Below are 19,551 nucleotides of genomic sequence, written 5' to 3'. Positions count from 1 at the left end.
AAGCACTAAAGGGCTGAAAACCAACATTGAATGCTTGTGACCTTCGATCCCACAGGCGGTACTGCATCAAAAAGCGACATCAGTGTGTAAAGGATATCACCACATGGGCTCAGGAACACTTCAGAAAACCACTGTTAGTAACTATAGTTTGTTGCTACATCTTTAAGTGCAAGTTAAAACTCTACTATGCAAAGCCAAAGCCATTTATCAACAACACCCAGAAACACAGCTGGCTTTGATGGGCCCGAGCTCATCTAATATGGGCTGATGCAAAGTGGACAAGTGTTCTGTGGGCTGACAAGTCCACAATTCAAATGGTTTTTGGAAACTGTGGACGTCGTGTCCTCCGGAACAAAGAGGAAAAGAACTATCCGGATTGTTATAGGCGCAAAGTTCAAAAGCCAGCATCTGTAATGGTATGGGCGTGCATAAGTGCCCAAGACACGGGTAACTTACACATCTGTGAAGGCACCATTAATGCTGAAAGGTACATACATGTTTTGGAGCAACATAAGTTGCCATCCTATCAAAGTTATCATGGACGCCCCTGCTTATTCCAGCAAGACAATGCCAAGCTATGTGTTACAACAGCGTGGCTTCATAGTAAAACAGTGCAGGTACTTTCCTGGCCTGCCTGTAGTCCAGACCTGTCTCCCATTGAAAATGTGTGGCGCAATATGAAGCCTGAAATACAACAAAATGACTGTTGAACAACTTAAGGTGTACATCAAGCAAGAATGGGAAAGAATTCCACCAGAAAAGCTTCAATAATTGGTCTCCTCAGTTCCCAAACGTTTACTGAGTGTTGTTGTAAGGAATTGTCATGTAACACATTGGTAAAAATGCCCCTGTGGCAACTTTTTTGCAATGTGTTGCTGCCATTGTTAATGATTATTTGGAAATTTAAAAAAAATACGTTTCTCAGTTCGAACATTAAATATATTGTCTTGCAGTCTATTCAATTATAAATAAGTTGAAAAGGATTTGCAAATCATTGTATTCAGTTTTTATTTACAAATTACACAACGTGCCAACTTCACTGTTTTGGGGTTTTGTATTACGTTACCGTATTTTATTTAACACATCTGAAAGCTTGATTTTGTAACAGTCCACTTTTTAAAAAAAATATAATTATGGTGCTGGCTTACCCATGATTTCAGCCTTTCAAAGCTTCTCTTAGACCATAATTTTTTGACCTTGGTATTTGTCAAATCCTAGTTACGGCCCTGACTAGGTGTAAGGTAAAAAACAGACTAGTTTCCCGCCGTGACACTTCCACATCATGTAGAACAAGAGTACACCATTTTAAGCATCGACATGCATCTAAAAGATGGAAATGTAGGTTCTGGCCCCTTTAACTGTCAAGTGTAACAAGAAGTTACCCTCCTAAATACTAACACTTTATTGTTTAATATTACTTTTACCTATAGTAAAAACTAAACAGAGTGGAGGGGGGAGTGTTTTTTTCACCTCCTTTATCAAAGTGACACGATGACTTTGAATATAACCAACCTATGATCGTGTTACTACTTGGTTTCGTATCGATACCTAAATTTGTGGTATCATCCAAAACTATTGTAAAGTATCCAAAAACCGGAAAAATAAGTGATTATTGCATTTTAACAGAAGTGTAGATAGAACATGTTGAAATGGAAAACTACCAGTGGACAAGTAGATAATTATTTTTTACACCTTGTCCCTCATAATGTTGACAAAACAATAAAATGAGGAATGACACAAAATGTTACTACGTACGTCAGCAGACTAAATTAGGAGCCTTTGTTTGCTGACTTACTATTAAAAGACAAGTTGTCTTGCATGTTCACTATTTTATTTAGGGATAAAATTGTTCTTCGATTGCAATAAGAAACATATGTTTAATGCACTGTTAGATTTTTTTGTCAAAATAAAGCCGATAATTCCATTATTTTGTGGTGCCCTTTATTTAGAAAAGTATCAAAGTATCAAAATACATTTTGGTTCCGGTACCAGTACCAAAATATTGGTATCTGGACAACCCTAGTTGCAAGTGCCAGCACTTTTATAGGGAAGATGAGAAACACTATTGAATCAAGAAAATAATGCTTTGCAAAGTATGGCTTGCCCATCTCTTACTCTCTCGGCTCGTCGCCTTCTTTGTCAACTAGAGTCTTTAATTATTGTAATGTAAAACGAATGCTATATAAAAACAAAAAAAGGGATGGTAAATGTTCATTTATCCATTTCATTTATAAGTTATAAGTACTTTACTTAGGGATGGGTACCAAATTCGGTAATTTTTTTGGTATCGACCAATTCACGTACAATCCAACGAATACCACAAACCTGCATGTTTGGTGAGCAAGCCAGGTCAGTGTAAACTAAACAAAATAGTGTGCGCTCATAGAAATTGATCAATCAAAGTTTACTTTTATAATCCTTAATCACCAAATGTCTAAAAGGGCTGCACAAGCCACAATGACATCCTTGGCTCAGAGCCTACATCAGGGCGTGAAAAAACAATGCGAAGCCCTGGAAGGGACCGCAGATGTTGGGAACTCTCCTGGATGACCGGTGCAATGAATGCTGAGTGGATACGGTTAATAACGTGAGAGTCCAAATGCACCAACTGATGTATAGGGAGTGGTCCACCCCGGGTCCCGACTTCATAATGTGAGAGTCGAGTCCATAGTGGGGCCAGCTGGGAATCCTCTGGTAGTCAGACAAGTCAGCAGCGCAGAGACATCGCCAACTGATGCACAGAGAAGTGGTCCACCCCCGGTCCCAACTTTGAACAGATAGCGCCTCCTCCCTGGAAGCTGACCTGTGGCTACCCGATAACCTCTCCATGCAGGAGAGGGTAGGCAGAGCAAAAAAGAGAGACGGCAGATCAACTGGTCTAAAAAGAGGTGTATTTAAAGGCCAGAGTATACAAATGAGTTTTAAGCTAGGACTGAAATGCTTCGACTGAGGTAGCGTCTTTAACTGTTACCGGTAGGACATTCCAGAGTAATGGTGCCCGAATAGAAAAGGCTATACAGCTCGCAGTCTTTTTTTGGGCTCTGGTGATCACTAATCACTAATAAGCCAGAGAAAGTTTGGTGAAATACATGCTGACATTTAATACTGTTATTAAACTTGCATTTTTAAAGTGCTGCAAAGATTTGATTGACATTTGACATGTTGTCAAGTTATGTTGGTGTTTCTTACTTGGAATCTGCCAGACTTAAGTCTTGTTTTTGCATATGACCTGCTAATACAACTACTTATACTGTAGATGCCAGGCTGGCCCTTGACAGTTTGTTTGTGTTCTAGTTTTTTTCATGTGTGTGTAGTATTTCCTGTCAGCGCTCTTATTTTGTTTGTTTCCTGTTTTTTTCCCCCTGAGAGCTGTTTCCCCTCAGCTGCGGCTGATTGGCACCTGGCCACACCTTGTGTCAATCAGTCCGCTCTTATTTGAACCTGTTTTGTCCTCCAGTCGAGTGCTGGAATATTGTCAAGTATTATCGCTCCTGTTGTGTCGTACCGTGTCGTGTCTTTGCATCGTAGCGGTAAGCTATATTTGTTAGATGTTTGGAGCTTACTGTTTTTTGTTCCCTGCTGCCAGTTTGTTTTCATATTACAAGAACAACTTCTATTTTCCTGCTCGCTACCCGCTAGCTTCCACGCTAGGCCCCTTTTTGTTTTTGCTAGCTTCCATGCTAAATTCCTTTTGTTTTCTAGCTCCCATGCTAGCTCTCTTAGTTGGCTGTCCACCTCGTGCGCGCTTTTTGTTGTACCCCTTTTGTTTGTTCTTGGTTTAGTATTTATATTAAATCATGTTTTCTCATTCACGGCCTGCCTCCTTCTCTGCATCTTGGGGTTTGACACAAACTAACTCTGACCGTAAAGTTTATATTGTTACTCTGCACTTCTTGTTGAAACATATATTGAAGTGCAACTTTGTTTGTTAATACTTTATGTAGGCCATTTTATTTATTGTTTTAGTTGTGTATATTTGAGCCTGCCCCAAACCCTTAACATATTTTATTGCTTTCAGTTAATACATTTAATTCAAGTGCAAAGTTTTGCTAACAAAGTATATTTTATTGATAATATTAGTTTGTTTTATTGAGTTTGGAGATTTAGGAGTCTACACTCCAATTGCCTTGTTAAAATATAAGTGAAATACAAGTTCACTGCATTTGAAAGGATATACGTGCATTATTATTATGTTGTATCATTTAATCAATGGTTAATTTGGTCTCAAATAAATAATAGCAATAATATCGTTTATTGTCAATGTAATGTCAACCAAAATTTGTTATCGGCCCGAGCCTAGCTTTGTTTTTCCAAAAATAGGCTAGCATGATGCTAATGTATTGGCATTGGTATTGACATGCTACTGATTAGCGATTTCAGCACCTCCAAATGTGTTAATGAAAACTACTATTACTTACAGTACTAACACTTTTTAAGGGGCAACAAAAGACTAGACCGCAAAGACTGAACTGACTAGCCAACACTCCATAAACTATACATGATTGCCATTTTGCAACTCTAATTTAAACTATAGAGACTGTTGAAGTAAAAAAAGCTATAACTACAGGATAACAGTTATAGTAATGTAAAGAGAATGTTGTGTATTATGAAAAACACTTGATATTTATCAACACACACTGAAGTACCAAAAATTGGTACCATTGAGTACCAGTATCAATTCTACAGTACCGGGATTTTGTATGGTACAGATTCAAATGTGAACAGTCCCAACACTAATTCTTAATTCAAAATTATTTAGTACTAAAAAGTGTTATGTATTCATATTTTTGAGTGTCTAGAAATGATCTTCTCTATTTTTACGATTCTGTGTTTGGCAGGCTTTTTGAAACAAATTAAGAACACAAAGTGCACAAAGCCGTTTCAACTCCAAAAATTTGAATAAAAGAAATCTAATAAGCAATTATCTTCTGATATGATAAAAATTCTAAGGTTCACATTTTTCCATTTCATACACTAGCCAGGTTGGAACAAACAAGTTCATGTATCTCTGGGAACGGCTTCCTGCCGCCATCGTGTGGGTTACACGGATCATTGACGGAGGATATCGCTTTGCACAGGTTTGACTTTTTATTTTTGCAAACAAAGTCACCCGCGGTGTCAGTCGGTCGCTCTTTCAGTGCCTCCTTCTCTGCTCGCGCCGGTCTCCTTTTGAGTCGCCCGTTTTCCTGTGCTGGTCTTTGTCGCTCCGTGGCTCTCCGCGGTTCTCGATCGTCTTATCGCTCGTCTGGTCTTTCGTCTGGTTTTTCGTCTCTCTCCTTCTACTTCTGCCTCGATTGCTCCTCCTTCTCCCCTTTTATACAGCAGGAGAAGATGCAAAGATTGAGAGCAGGTGTGTGTTTTACACACCTGGCTCCGATTGCTGCAGCGTCTCTCCAGACGTGCCCTGCCTCTCCGCTCCGCCGCACACTCCGCCTCCTGTCCGCCATCTTGGGTAGGACCACGATTTGTCCTATCCCGCTGTCGGCACATCGGCTCCGCCGCTCCACAATCTTGTTTTAATAAAACTGTTGCCATGGCAACATCAATTTTAATCTATTCACAGCCTGTATTGTTTACAAGCTTCTATTTTTTTTTTACTTTCACTGCATTCAAATCACATTTCTAATCATTAAATGCTTGCCAATTCAGCTGCAATGCTTCACCTAACTAACTTACAGAAACTTGAATTACATCCGACGTTCACAAATTAGTGGGCCAAAAGTTTCATTGTTGGTTAAATAGTCTTACAATGACATCAATTAAAAGCTGAATTATACAGAACTAGGGTAACACACACACACACAAACACACACACACACACACACACACACACACACACACACACACACACACACACACAAAAAAAACACTAGCATACACACAGAGAGAGAACAGTTGATGAGAATGAATCCAACGCCCTCATTAACTTGCATCCTCCAGGCTGCCCTTGATTCAGTTTGGCATCAACAGCCTATTAACACGTGAGTATATTGAGAAGATACTCATTCTACTTTGCGGGCTCTGAATTCACTTAAGCCCCTGCGTATGTGACCAGTCTGAAAATAACCTGTAATTGACAGTGAAGAGATTAAGTAGCAAGATTGATGCACGGACATTGGACAAATATAACATAATAAAGACAAAGGACGAGTTAAAAGGTGGGATTACATCAGCGGCACTAAGTCAGTGGGGCAGGACAGGAGGTCAAGGATGATTGATGGAGGAATGGACTTGAGGGAAGTAGTAATCTGGAAACATCTGGACCGCGATGACACACTCATGGAATCCCACACAAACACACTCCTCCTTCTGAACACACATAGGTAATAAATTACATTTTATGCATGACCCATAGGAGCTTTGTCTTTGCTTTGGATTGTCCTCCCTTTTCTAACTTCTGGGCCGTAAATGTTTCAGTCCTGCAGTCGTTCCATGTAAGAAAGAACCAACACCTGTCAAATAGTCCTCGTAAAGTTCAATATTTACCACACCATCACATTCAGATCAAATGTACTTATTGACGGCATATTTTTGGATTTGCTGTCATTTATTGTCTATTTAAGCTGTAAGGGGACTTTCATTGACAGAAGACTTAGACAAACTTTATTGATCCACAAGGGAAATTGTTCCACACTGTAGCTCAGTTACAAAGGATAGAAAAGGATAATGCAGATATAAAGTCCACTAAAAATGTACCATAGTAGCAATATAAAAAAATAACGTATACGTAATATTTACATATTATATATACAGTAGTGTTATCCTGGTAACAATATTTTGGTACCTGTACCAAAATTATGTTGATACTTTTCGGTACTTTTCTATACTTTTCTATATAAAGTGGGCCTCAAAAAATAGCATTGTTGGCTTTATTTTAACAAAAAAATCTTAGGGTACATTAAACATATGTTTCTTATTGCAAGTTTGTCTTTAAATAAAATAGTGAACATACTAACGGTACGTTTCAAAGGCGGTAGAGCATCAAAAATGATTCATTAGTAATGCGGTACTATACCAATACCAGTATACCGTACAACCTAGATATACAGAATAAATATGCAAAATACGATATCGCAACTGGCTCACCTTTACAGGTAATCACCCCTGCACCATCTGTGAGCCTGTGGCCTCGCTCTCTTCATCTGTCCTTCCATCAAGGCACCGGCGGGACTCTGCATGGCAGGGACGTCCTCCTCCCTGAGCCAAGACTAAGCTTGACCGCATACCTCAACTGGACATGAGTTGGTTGGCGTCAGTAATTCTCAAATGGGCAGCCCCCGTCATTCACGTTTCTTCGAATTAGGCACATGACGCTTTGGAGGGGCTCGACGGCAGATCCAGCGTCCCGGCTGTACCCCTGCTGAATGCCACCTTCAGTAGGTTGGCTCTTCTACCGCACCTCTCTCTGTATACAAATCCAGCGTGATACTTGTTCTGCCCTTTTTATTGGTGTTGGCTACCAGTTGTTTCCTAGCCAGCCCCTCGATCCCTAGCAGTATGAGGGCTCTCCAAAGCGACTGTCCTGCAAAGACTTTACAGCCAATTCTATGTTCCAGGCCTTCCATCCATTTTGTTTGCTCTCGAGGATGAGGGTTTGGGATTTCTTGAGCTTTTGTTCGTACACCTCATCCATCCTCTCTTCCCAGGGTGCTGTCAGCTCGATAAGCCCCACCTGTTTTGTTTCTTTAGACCACAGAACAATATTAGGTCTCGGGGTAGTGTGGGCTATCTCCTCTGGGAATTTCAGCTGCTTCTTCAGGTCGGCCCTCATCTACCAGTTGCTTGCCGTGGCCAGGACCCCTTTGTTCCTCCCTTCTGGTGCTGCGCTTTCACCTGCCCTGATGAAGTGGATGAAGCGAGGCCCATTAGAGAGCTGCCTTTTCCTCTTCCTGGCCTCAACACCCTTTGCCAGCTGAGCAAGTATCTGGTCATGATGCCACCGGAACTTGACATCTGCTAATTTTGAGCGACAAGAGGAGAGGACATGCTCCAGGTTAGCTATCTTTCCGCAGAGTGTGTAGTTGGGGCTCTCTGCCATTCCCCAAGTATGGAGGTTTGATTGGGTGGCCAGGACATCATATGTAGAACACAGCAGGAACTTGATCCCGTGGCTTTCCATGCTCCAGATGTCCTGCCAGGTTAGAGATCTGTCTTTTACAATCTCCCATCTTGTCCGGCTGCCTTGTTTGTTCATGGCCACTGCCTTGACATGCCGGTTTTCCTCCTCAGTATTTCAAACCTCCCTCTGCACCAAGCCTCGCCGTTCCTTTGGGTCAACTTTGTTTCAAATTGTTCTGGAAGATCAACCCAGACCAAGTCTTCCCTGGGCTACTAATACCACAATGTCCGTGTGATGCAGTCGATCCTCCGCATCCCTCAGTGCTTTGCTGGCTGACCACTTTCTGCCTGATCTGACGACAATGCCTGCCTGCCGTACTCTCTTGTCTTTCCTGTTTTGTAGCATTATGGCCTGGCGTGTTTTTGTCGCCTTGTATTCCTCCACCACGGATGTTATTCGCAGCTGTAGTTTGCTACCTGTGCTGTACAGTTCAATGGAACAGAAGCTTCTTAGGACACCCAGCTATCTACTCAAGTAGGTGTTTAACTTCCTCTCCAGACTCTCAACTGTAGATACAGGCACCTCATAATCCAGGAGTGGCCCATGTTTGTAACTGCCGACCTTATACTCACCCGGTAGGCCAAGTATAAGGCCAAGTATCCAGGCTTCTGCTTGGATAAGCATTTCTGTCACACTCAGTCGATCATTGAGGTCTGCCCTTTACCACTTCCCTGAGCGAAACCAGTCCTGAACAGGCCCTTTCTTCAGAACTAAGCGTCTGGACTTTGCCGGTTTGAACTCCATCCTTGTCCAATTGGTGAGCTCACTCAGGTCCTCCAAAATCTATCTTCCTTCTGGCACTAATCTTGCTGTGATGGTAAGGTCGTCCATGAACGCTCTAATGGGGTGCATCTGGATTCCGCTTGCAAGGACTGCGCCTCGACATAACTTCTCTGCCGACTTGACAAGAAGGTCCATCGCTGCAGAAAATAGAATCACTGAAATTGTGCAGCCAGTTACAATGCTCACTTCTAGTCTCTACCAGTTGGTGGTAAATTCTCCGCAAGTGAATCACATGTTGAATCTGTCAAAGTACTGACGCAAGAGTTTCTGGAATTGCTCTGGTATGTGGTAGGTTTTCAAAGTCAGCTCCACTAACTTGTGGGTTATCGTTCCATAGGCATTTGTTAGATCAAGCCACAGGACTGCTAGAGCTCCATGGTTCCTCTTTGCATGCTCGATGATCTTGGAGATTACCCTGGTGTGTTTGAGATAGCCAGATACCCCTAGAATGCCACCTTTTTGAACTGAAGTATCCATGTAACCGTTGTCCAACATTGAGGTGGTCACCCTCTTTGCCAGAATTACCAGGAAGAGCTTAGCTTCTACATTGAGGAGGGAGCTAATACAGAATTGCTTAATCCCTGAAGAGTTTTCTTCCTTAGGGATGAAAAACCCCTCAGCCACCAGCCATTCATCATCAAGGACGTTCTTCCTCCACGCCACCGTTAGTAGCTTCCAGAGTTGTTTCCTGAGCCTTTCGCAATGCTTGTAAATATTGGACAAGATGTTGTTCAGTCCTGGGGCTGATTTTTCTCTTGTCTTTTTGAGGAAGCTGTTGACTTCTTGCTAGCTTGGTTTCTCCGCTTTGAAATAGCTGGTTCGGCTGTTTTAATGAGCCTCTCCATCTCCTCCAAAGTGTCCTCCCTCGTGGGAATGCTGTGGACCTGCCATAGGTGCTCCTCTACCGATTCCTTTGTTGCTTTCAACTCTCCTGATCTTTTGTCACCCAAGAGTTTCGATAGGTAGTTGAATGGGTTCTTTGTGAAAGCCACCCTTTCCTTCAACCACCGCTTCCTGCTCCTGCGGTGACACTCAGTTTGTCGCAAGATCTTAATGCGTTCCCTCAGGTCGTTTCACAATTCTGTGAGAGCTGGTTTCTTGTCTGCTGTTGCTTAACGAAAGGCCTTCTTAAGCCACCGCAGATCTCCTCTATGGATCGCTATCACCTTCAGGCATCTGTTTTCCTTGGGCTGGATGTTTACTCTGCTGTTTTGTTCTTTCTTTCTGAGGCGATCAGCGCCCATACTCCAGATTATCAAGGTCATGGCTCTGTGATTCTTTCCCACGTCTCCTGCGATTGCCGCTTCCATCACCTGGTCGACATCACGGTCAGACATATCCCATTCTTTCCTTTCAGCTGCAATTGGCCAGTTCACTCGTTCTTTCCAAACGCCTCCTGCACAAGTTTTCTGGACATGCCCTCTGGTATCCTGAGTGACTTCCCTCTCACTATGGTGACTAGATAGATAGATGGTCCAGATAGATATATAGATAGACAGATGGATAGATGGATGGATAGATAGATAGATAGATAGATAGATGGATAGATAGATAGATAGATAGATAGATAGATAGATAGATAGATAGATAGATAGATAGATAGATAGATAGATAGATAGATAGATAGATAGATAGATAGATAGATAGATAGATAGATAGATAGATAGATAGATGGATGGATGGATGGATGGATGGATGGATGGATGGATGGATGGATGGATGGATAGATAGATAGATAGATAGATAGATAGATAGATAGATAGATAGATAGATAGATAGATAGATAGATAGATAGATAGATGGATAGATGGATAGATAGATAGATAGATGGATGGACGGATAGATAGATAGATAGATAGATAGATAGATAGATAGATAGATAGATAGATAGATAGATAGATAGATAGATAGATAGATAGATAGATAGATAGATAGATAGATAGATAGATAGATGGATAGATAGATAGTACTATATTGATTCCTTCAGGAATATTTAAATTCCAGCAGCAGTGTACAGAGTTGAGATCAATTTAAAAAGTAAAAAGTAAATAATGGGGTTTAAATGGAAACCAAATAGAAAAATATTACAATAAGAATAAAAAAAAAAGCAAAAATATAAGAGTAAAATATGAACATAAAAAGAGAGACTAGGCAGTAGTGACCATGTTATGAAAAAGTATTGCACTGTTATTGTTTTGCATCCTAGTACCTCCCGCCCCCCTCCCTAGAGAGGAGTTGTACAGTCTAATGGCGTGTGGGACAAAGGAGTTTTGAGTGTATTAGTCCTGCACTTGGGATGAAACTGTCTATCACTGAACAGCCTCATCTGGCTACTGATAACTGTGTGCAGAGGGTGACTGGCATCATCCAGGATGCTAACTAGTTTGTCCACAGTCCTCTTCTCTACCACCGTCACCAGTGAGCCTGAACAGTTTTTGTAGTCTGGGGCTGTCCTTCTTAGATGTACTATTCCCAGCACACTACCATGTACAACAGAACACTGGCAACCACAGATTGGTAGTACATCCACAGGAGTTTTCTACAACTGTTGAAGGAGCGCAGCCTTCTGAGGAAGTACAGCCTGCTCTGTCCTTTCTTGTACAGGTGGTCCATGTCAACAGTCCAGTCCATCTTATTGTCCACCCAAACCCTGAGGTACTTGAATGAGTCCACTGTCTGTAACTCGACTCCCTCGATCACAATAGGTTGTGACCGTGGACTCGACCTCCCGAAGTCAATGACCAGCTCCTTGGTCTTTGACGGATTGAGCTGCAAGAGGTTCCTGTGGCACCGAACAGCAAAGTCCCTCACCAGGCTCCGAAACCTTGCTGCCTCCGTCACACCAGAGATGCTACTCCTGCCCCCATTTCCATTATGTGCCTAGAGATTCTGGGGACCGTGGTTTGTGTCGCCCCAGCCTCTCCTCCGTCTCACCTGTTCTCACCTGACGTTGCACATTACTATCAGATTGCATCTTGTGCATCTTGGTCTGGTGTATCTTGAGATCTTTTTATCTTCCCACATCTGCAGTTCCGTAGTCGATTGTCCTTTGTTGATGGTCATAACATTGGTCTTGCCTGTGGGTTGAACATCCACCCCTCCCCCGCTCTCGCCCGACCTTGCTGGTCCAGTGTGCACTACCTAAGATGTGAAATGGTCCAGGCTCTGTCTTACTCCAGCACTCTAAAAAAAGATATATGCTGTAGTAAAGTAATAGATGACTAGTGATAATACATTCATTGAGTATGAAACAGTTTAGAACACCTGGTATACCATCCATCCATCCATTTTCTACCGCTTATTCCCTTTCGGGGTTGCGGGGGGCGCTGGCGCCTATCTCAGCTACAATCGGGCCGTAGTACAAAGGATGTCGATGCTCCTCGAACTGCTTGACTGACAGTAAGTGGTTGTCGACATAACCCAAATCTTAATCAAAATTTGCTATTGTTTGCACATTTACTTTAGACTTCATGCAGAGACAAAAGTAGAAGGGGTGATATTTAGGGGTGCACAAAAAATTTGATTCGTATCCGAATTTCAATTCTTATTAATTCCGATTCTAAATCAATTTACAATTTTCAAATATCAGTTTAAAAGGAACTCTTCTTTATTTTGGGATTTTGCCTATTGTTCACAGTCCTTATGAGAGACAAGAAAATGTGTTTTCTTGGGGGGGAGTTTAAAAATGATAAAAAACGGCTAATGGAAGTCACTGTCAATGCCCTCTAAAAACAACTTCAAAACCATCCATCAACGTTTTATATACACACTGCAAGTATTTCATATATATATATATATATATATATTGAAGACCTCTATGAAGAAGAAAAAACATGGACCCAGATTTCCCTCGCCCGGACGCGGGTCACCGGGGCCTCCCTCTGGAGCTAGGCCCGGAGGTGGGGAACGATGGTAAGCACCTGGTGGCTGGGCCTGTTCCCATGCCCGGACACGGAAAGGATTGACAGATTGATGGCTCTTTCTCGAAGAGGCAACATGGGTCACCCCTCCAATGGGTAACCCCTCCAATGGGCTCACCACCCATAGCAGGGGCCATAGAGGTCGGGTGCAATGTGAGCTGGGCGGCAGCCGAAGGCAGGGCACTTGGCGGTCCGATCCTCGGCTACAGAAGCTAGCTCTTGGGACGTGGAACGTCACTTCACTGGGGGGGAAAGAGCCTGAGCTAGTGCGCGAAGTCGAGAAGTTCCGTCTGGATACAGTCGGACTCACTTCGACGCACAGGAAGGGCTCTGGAACCACTTCTCGAGAGGGACTGGACCCTCTTCCACTCTGGCGTTGGAGTTTAACCTGGTGGACGAAAGGGTAGCTTCCCTCCGCCTTCGGGTGGGGGGACGGGTCCTGACTGTTGTTTTTGCTTAGGCACCAAACAGCAGTTCAGAGTACCCACCCTTTTTGGGTACACTCGAGGGAGTACTGGAAAGTGCTCCCCCGGGTGATTCCCTTGTCCTACTGGGGGACTTCAACGCTCACGTTGGCAGCGACAGTGAAACCTGGAGAGGCGTGATTGGGAAGAATGGCCGCCCGGATCTGAACCCGAGTGGTGTTTTGTTATTGGACTTTTGGGCTCGTCACAGTTTGTCCATAACAAACACCATGTTCAAACATAAGGGTGTCCATATGTACACATGGCACCAGGACACCCTAGGGCTTAGTTCCATGATCGACTTTGTAGTTGTGTCATCGGATTTGCGGCCTTATGTTTTGGACACTTGGGTGAAGAGAGGGGCGGAGCTTTTTACCGATCACCACCTGGTGGTGAGTTGGCTGCGATGGTGGGGGGGGATGCCGGACAGACCTGGCAGGCCCAAACGTATTGTGAGGGTCTGCTGGGAACGTCTGGCAGAGTTTCCTGTCAGAGAAAGTTTCAATTCCCACCTTCGGAAGAAATTTGAACATGTCACGAGGGAGGTGCTGGACATTGAGTCCGAGTGGACTATGTTCCGAACCTCTATTGTCGAGGCAGCTGATCGGCGCTGTGGCCGCAAGGTAGTTGGTGCTTGTCGGGGCGGCAATCCTAAAACCCCTTGGTGGACACCAGCGGTGAGGGATGCCGTCAAACTGAAGAAGGAGTCCTATCTGGTCCTTTTATCTCATAGGACTCTGGAGGCAGTGGACAGGTACCGACAGGCCAAGCGGTGTGCAGCTTCAGCGGTCGCGGAGGCAAAAACTCGGACATGGGAGGAGTTTGGGGAAGCCATGGAAAACGACTTCCGGACGGCTTCGAAGCGATTCTGGACCACCGTCCGCCGCCCCAGGAATGGGAAGCAGTGCACTATCAACACCGTGTATGGTACGGATGGTGTTCTGCTGACCTCAACTGCGGATGTTGTGGATAGGTGGAAGGAATACTTCGAAGACCTCCTCAATCCCACCAACACGTCTTCCTATGAGGAAGCAGTGCCTGGGGAATCTGTGGTGGACTCTCCTATTTCTGGGGCTGAGGTCGCTTAGGTAGTAAAAAAGCTCCTCGGTGGCAAGGCCCCAGGGGTGGATAAGGTCCGCCCGGAGTTCCTTAAGGCTCTGGATGCTTTGGGGCTGTCTTGGTTGACAAGACTCTGCAGCATCGCGTGGACATCTGGGGCGGTACCTCTGGATTTGCAGACCGGGGTGGTGGTTCCTCTTTTTAAGACGGGGGACCGGAGGGTGTGTTACAACTATCGTGGGATCACACTCCTCAGCCTTCCCGGTAAGGTTTAATCAGGTGTACTGGAGAGGAGGCTACGCCCGATAGTCGAACCTCGGATTCAGGAGGAACAGTGTGGTTTTCGTCCTCGTCGTGGAAGTGTGGACCAGCTCTATACTCTCGGCAGGGTTCTTGAGGGTGCATGGGAGTTTGCCCAACCAGTCTACATGTGCTTTGTTGACTTGGAGAAGGCATTCGACCATGTCCCTCGGGAAGTCCTGTGGGGAGTGCTCAGAGAGTATGGGGTATCGGACTGTCTTATTGTGGCGGTCCGCTCCCTGTACGATCAGTGCCAGAGCTTTGTCCGCATTGCCGGCAGTAAGTCGAACACATTTCCAGTTTTGGTTGGACTCCGCCAAGGCTGTCCTTTGTCACCGATTCTGTTCATAAATTTTATGGACAGAATTTCTAGGCGCAGTCAAGGCGTTGAGGGGTTCCAGTTTGGTGACCGCAGGATTAGGTCTCTGCTTTTTGCAGATGATGTGGTCCTGATGTCTTCATCTGACCGTGATCTTCAGCTCTCACTGGATCGGTTCGCAGCCGAGTGTGAAGCGACCGGAATGAGAATCAGCACCTCCAAGTCCGAGTGCATGGTTCTCGCCCGGAAAAGGGTGGAATGCCATCTCCGGGTTGGAGAGGAGACCCTGCCCCAAGTGGAGGAGTTCAAGTACCTAGGAGTCTTGTTCACGAGTGGGGGAAGAGTGGATCGTGAGATCGACAGGCGGATCGGTGCGGTGTCATCAGTAATGCGGACGTTGTGGTGAAGAAGGAGCTGAGCCGGAAGGCAAAGCTCTCAATTTACCGGTCGATCTACGTTCCCATCCTCACCTATGGTCATGAGCTTTGGGTCATGACCGAAAGGATAAGATCACGGGTACAAGCGGCCGAAATGAGTTTCCTACGCCGTGTGACTCTCCCTTAGAGATCGGGTGAGAAGCTCTGCCATCCGGGAGGAACTCAAAGTAAAGCCACTGCTCCTTCACATCGAGAGGAGCCAGATGAGGTTGTTCGGGCATCTGGTCAGGATGCCACCCGAACGCCTCCCTAGGGAGGTGTTTAGGGCACGTCCAACCGGTAGGAGGCCACGGGGAAGACCCAGGACACGTTGGGAAGACTATATCTCTCGGCTGGCCTGGGAACGCCTCGGGATCTCCCGGGAAGAGCTAGTCGAAGTGGCTGGGGGAAGGGAAATCTGGGTTTCCCTGCTTAGGCTGTTGCCCCCGCGTGGATGGATGAATGGAAATATATATATATATATATATATATATATATATATATATACACACAAAAACCCCGTTTCCATATGAATTGGGAAATTGTGTTGGATGTAAATATAAACGGAATATAATTATTTGCAAATCCTTTTGAACCCAGATTAAATTGAATGCACTATAAAGACAACATATTTGATGTTCAAACTCATAAACTTGATTTTTATTTTTTTGCAAATAATAATTTATTTAGAATTTCATGACTGCAACACGTTCCAAAGTAGTTGGGAAAGGACATGTTCACCACTGTGTTACATCACCTTTTCTTTTAACAACACTCAATAAACGTTTGGGAACTGAGGAAACTAATTTTTGTAGCTTTGAAAGTGGAATTCTTTCCCATTCTTGTTTTATGTAGAGCTTCAGTCGTTCAACAGTCCGGGGTCTCCGCTGTCTTTTTTTACGCTTCATAATGCGCCACACATTTTTGATGGGAGACAGGTCTGGACTGCAGGTGGGCCAGGAGAGTACCTGCACTCTTTTTTTTACAAAACCACGCTGTTGTAACACTTGTCTTGCTGAAATAAGCAGGGGCGTCCATGATAACATTGCTTGGATGACAACATATGTTGGTCCAAAACCTGTATGGACCTTTCAGCAATAATGGTGCCTTCACAGATGTGTAAGTTACCCATGCCTTGGGCACTAATACACCCCCATACCATCACAGATGCTGGCTTTTGAACTTTGTGCCTAAAACAATCCGAATGGTTATTTTCCTCTTTGTTCTGGAGGACACCACGTCTTCTGTTTCCAAATATATTTTGAAATGTGGACTCGTCAGACCACAAAACACCTTTCCACTTTGCATCAGTCCATTTTAGGTGAGCACGGGCCCAGCCAAGCCGGCGGCGTTTTAGGATATTGTTGATACATGAAAATGGGTTTGGCTTTGCATAGTAGAATTTTAACTTACACTTACAGATGTAGCGACCAACTGTAGTGAGTGACAGTGGTTTGTTTTATGAAGTTATCCTGTGCCCATGTGGTGATATCCTTTACACACTGATGTCGATTTTTGGTACAGTATCGCCTGAGGAATCAAAAGTCCGTAATATCATCGCTCACGTGCAGTGATTTCTCCAGATTCTCTGAACTTTTTGATAATTTTACGGACTGTAGATGGTAAAATTCCTAAATTCCTTGCAATAGCTCGTTGAGAAATGTTGTTCTAAAACTGTTCAACAATTTGCTTACAAATTGGTGACCCTTGTTTGGGAATTAATAGCATTTCATGGAAGCTGCTTTTATACCCAATCATGGCACCCACCCAATTAGCCTGCACACCTGTGGGATGTTCCATATAAATGTTTGATGAGCATTTCTCAACTTTATCAGTATTTATTGCCACCTTTCCCAACTTCTTTTTCACGTGTTGCTGGCATCAAATTCTAAAGTTAATGATTATTTGCAAAAGAAAAAATGTTTATCAGTTTGAACATCAAATATGTTGTCTTTGTAGCATATTTAACTAAATATGGGTTGAAAATGATTTGCAAATCATTGTATTCCGTTTATATTTTTGTCTAACACAATTTCCCAACTCACAAGGAAACGGGGTTTGTATATATATATATATATATATATGTATATATATATACATATATATATATATATATATATATATATATATATATATATATATATATATATATATATATATATATATATATATCCATCCATCTTCTACCGGGGTTGCAGGGTTGCTGGAGCCTATCTCATCTGCATTTGGGCGGAAGGCGGTGTACACCCTGAACAAGTCGCTACCTCATCACAGGGCCAACACAGACAACATTCACACTCACATTCACACACTAGGGCCAATTGAGTGTTGCCAATAAACCTATGCCCAGTTACATCTTTTTGGAGGTGGGAGGAAGCCGGAGTACCTGGAGGGAACCTTGCGGTCAAAGGAACATGCAAACTCCATACAGAAAAATCCCGAGCTCGGACCTTCGTAGTGTGAGACACATGCATTAACCCCTGTTGCACCGTGCTGCCATATACAATTGTATATATATATATATATATATATATATATATATATATACGTATATATATATATATATATATATATATATATATATATATATATATGTGTATATATATGTGTGTGTGTGTGTGTGTGTATAGTAACAGACATGCTCATAACAATATGTGATGTACGATATTTACAGTATTTTAGTCATGTTTAGCAATTTCCTCAGCGCATTTACAGTACTTCTGTTTCCATAGCACACACCTCTCACATTTGGTAACAAATGTGCGTTCTAAAAATTCTAAAAAAATTTATTAAAATACACATTCAATCATATAATCATCCATCCATCCATTTTCTACCGCTTATTCCCTTTGGGGTCGCTGGGGGAGCTGATGCCTATCTCAGCTACAATCGGGCGGAAGGCGGGGTAGACCCTGGACAAGTCTCCACCTTATCGTATGGCACCAGGTAGCCCGTAGGGACCAGATGAGTCGCCCGCTGGCTTGTTCTAAAAATAGCTCAAATAGCAGCACTTACCAGCGAGCTGCCTCTATTTTTTTAATTGTATTTATTTACTAGCAAGCTGGTCTCGCTTTGCTCGACTTTTTTAATTGTAAGAGAGACACAAGTCAAATAGAATTAAAAAATCCAAGAAAATATTTTAAAGACTTGGTCTTCACTTGTTTAAATATATATATATATTTTTTTTTTTACTTTGCTCCTTATAGCTTTCAGTAAGACTATTTTAGAGAAAAAATACAACCTTAAAAATGATTTTAGGATTTTTAAACACATATACCTTTTTACCTTTTAAATTCCTTCCTTCTCTTTCCTGACAATTTAAATCAATGTTTAAATAAATTATTTTTTTTATTGTAAAGAATAATAAATACATTTCAATGTAATTCTTCATTTTAGCTTCTGTTTTTTCGACGAAGGATATTTGTGAAATATTTCTTCAAACTTATTATGATTAAAATTCCCCCAAAATATTCTGGCAAATTTAGAAAATCTGTAGAATCAAATTTAAATCTTATTTCAAAGTCTTTTCAATTTATTTTAATATTTTTGTAGCTGAGATAGGCGAAGGCGCCTCCCGCGACGCCAAAAGGGAATAAACGGTAGGAAATGGATGGATGGATGGATATTCTGGAAAATCGAGAACAAATAATGATTTGTCTTTGTTAGAAATATAGCTTGGTCCAATTTATTATATATTCTAACAAAGTGCAGATTGGATTTTAACCTATTTAAAACATGTCTTAAAAAATATATATTTATTGTGAGAAATCATTAAGATGATCAGCGTTTCCACAAAGATAAATATCATTAATTATTAATAATAACATAGAGTTAAAGGTAAATTGAGCAAATCGGCTATTTCTGGCAAAAATGTTTAAGTGTGTATCAAACTGGTAGCCCTTCGCATTAATCAGTACCCAAGAAGTAGCTCTTGGTTTCAAAAATGTTGGTGACCCCTGGTCTAAGTCAAAGTAGTGCATGGCGCGTCGCAGCGTGACCGTAGAATGCTGAGACGGAAGGTGACGTGCATGTAAAATGTTGATGGAAAAACTTAGGGTAGCACCAGCGTGGCTGCATCAGCGAATTACGGTTAAATTCAAACTTTGGGAGTGAGGCCGAAATACTCAAACAGCACCAACATACTTTGTACATGCAGAAATGAACTAGCTCC

The sequence above is a fragment of the Nerophis ophidion genome, linkage group LG21 (assembly GCF_033978795.1).
Source record: "Nerophis ophidion isolate RoL-2023_Sa linkage group LG21, RoL_Noph_v1.0, whole genome shotgun sequence".
Taxonomy (NCBI): Eukaryota; Metazoa; Chordata; class Actinopteri; order Syngnathiformes; family Syngnathidae; genus Nerophis; species Nerophis ophidion.
This window is presented reverse-complemented; position numbering follows the sequence as displayed.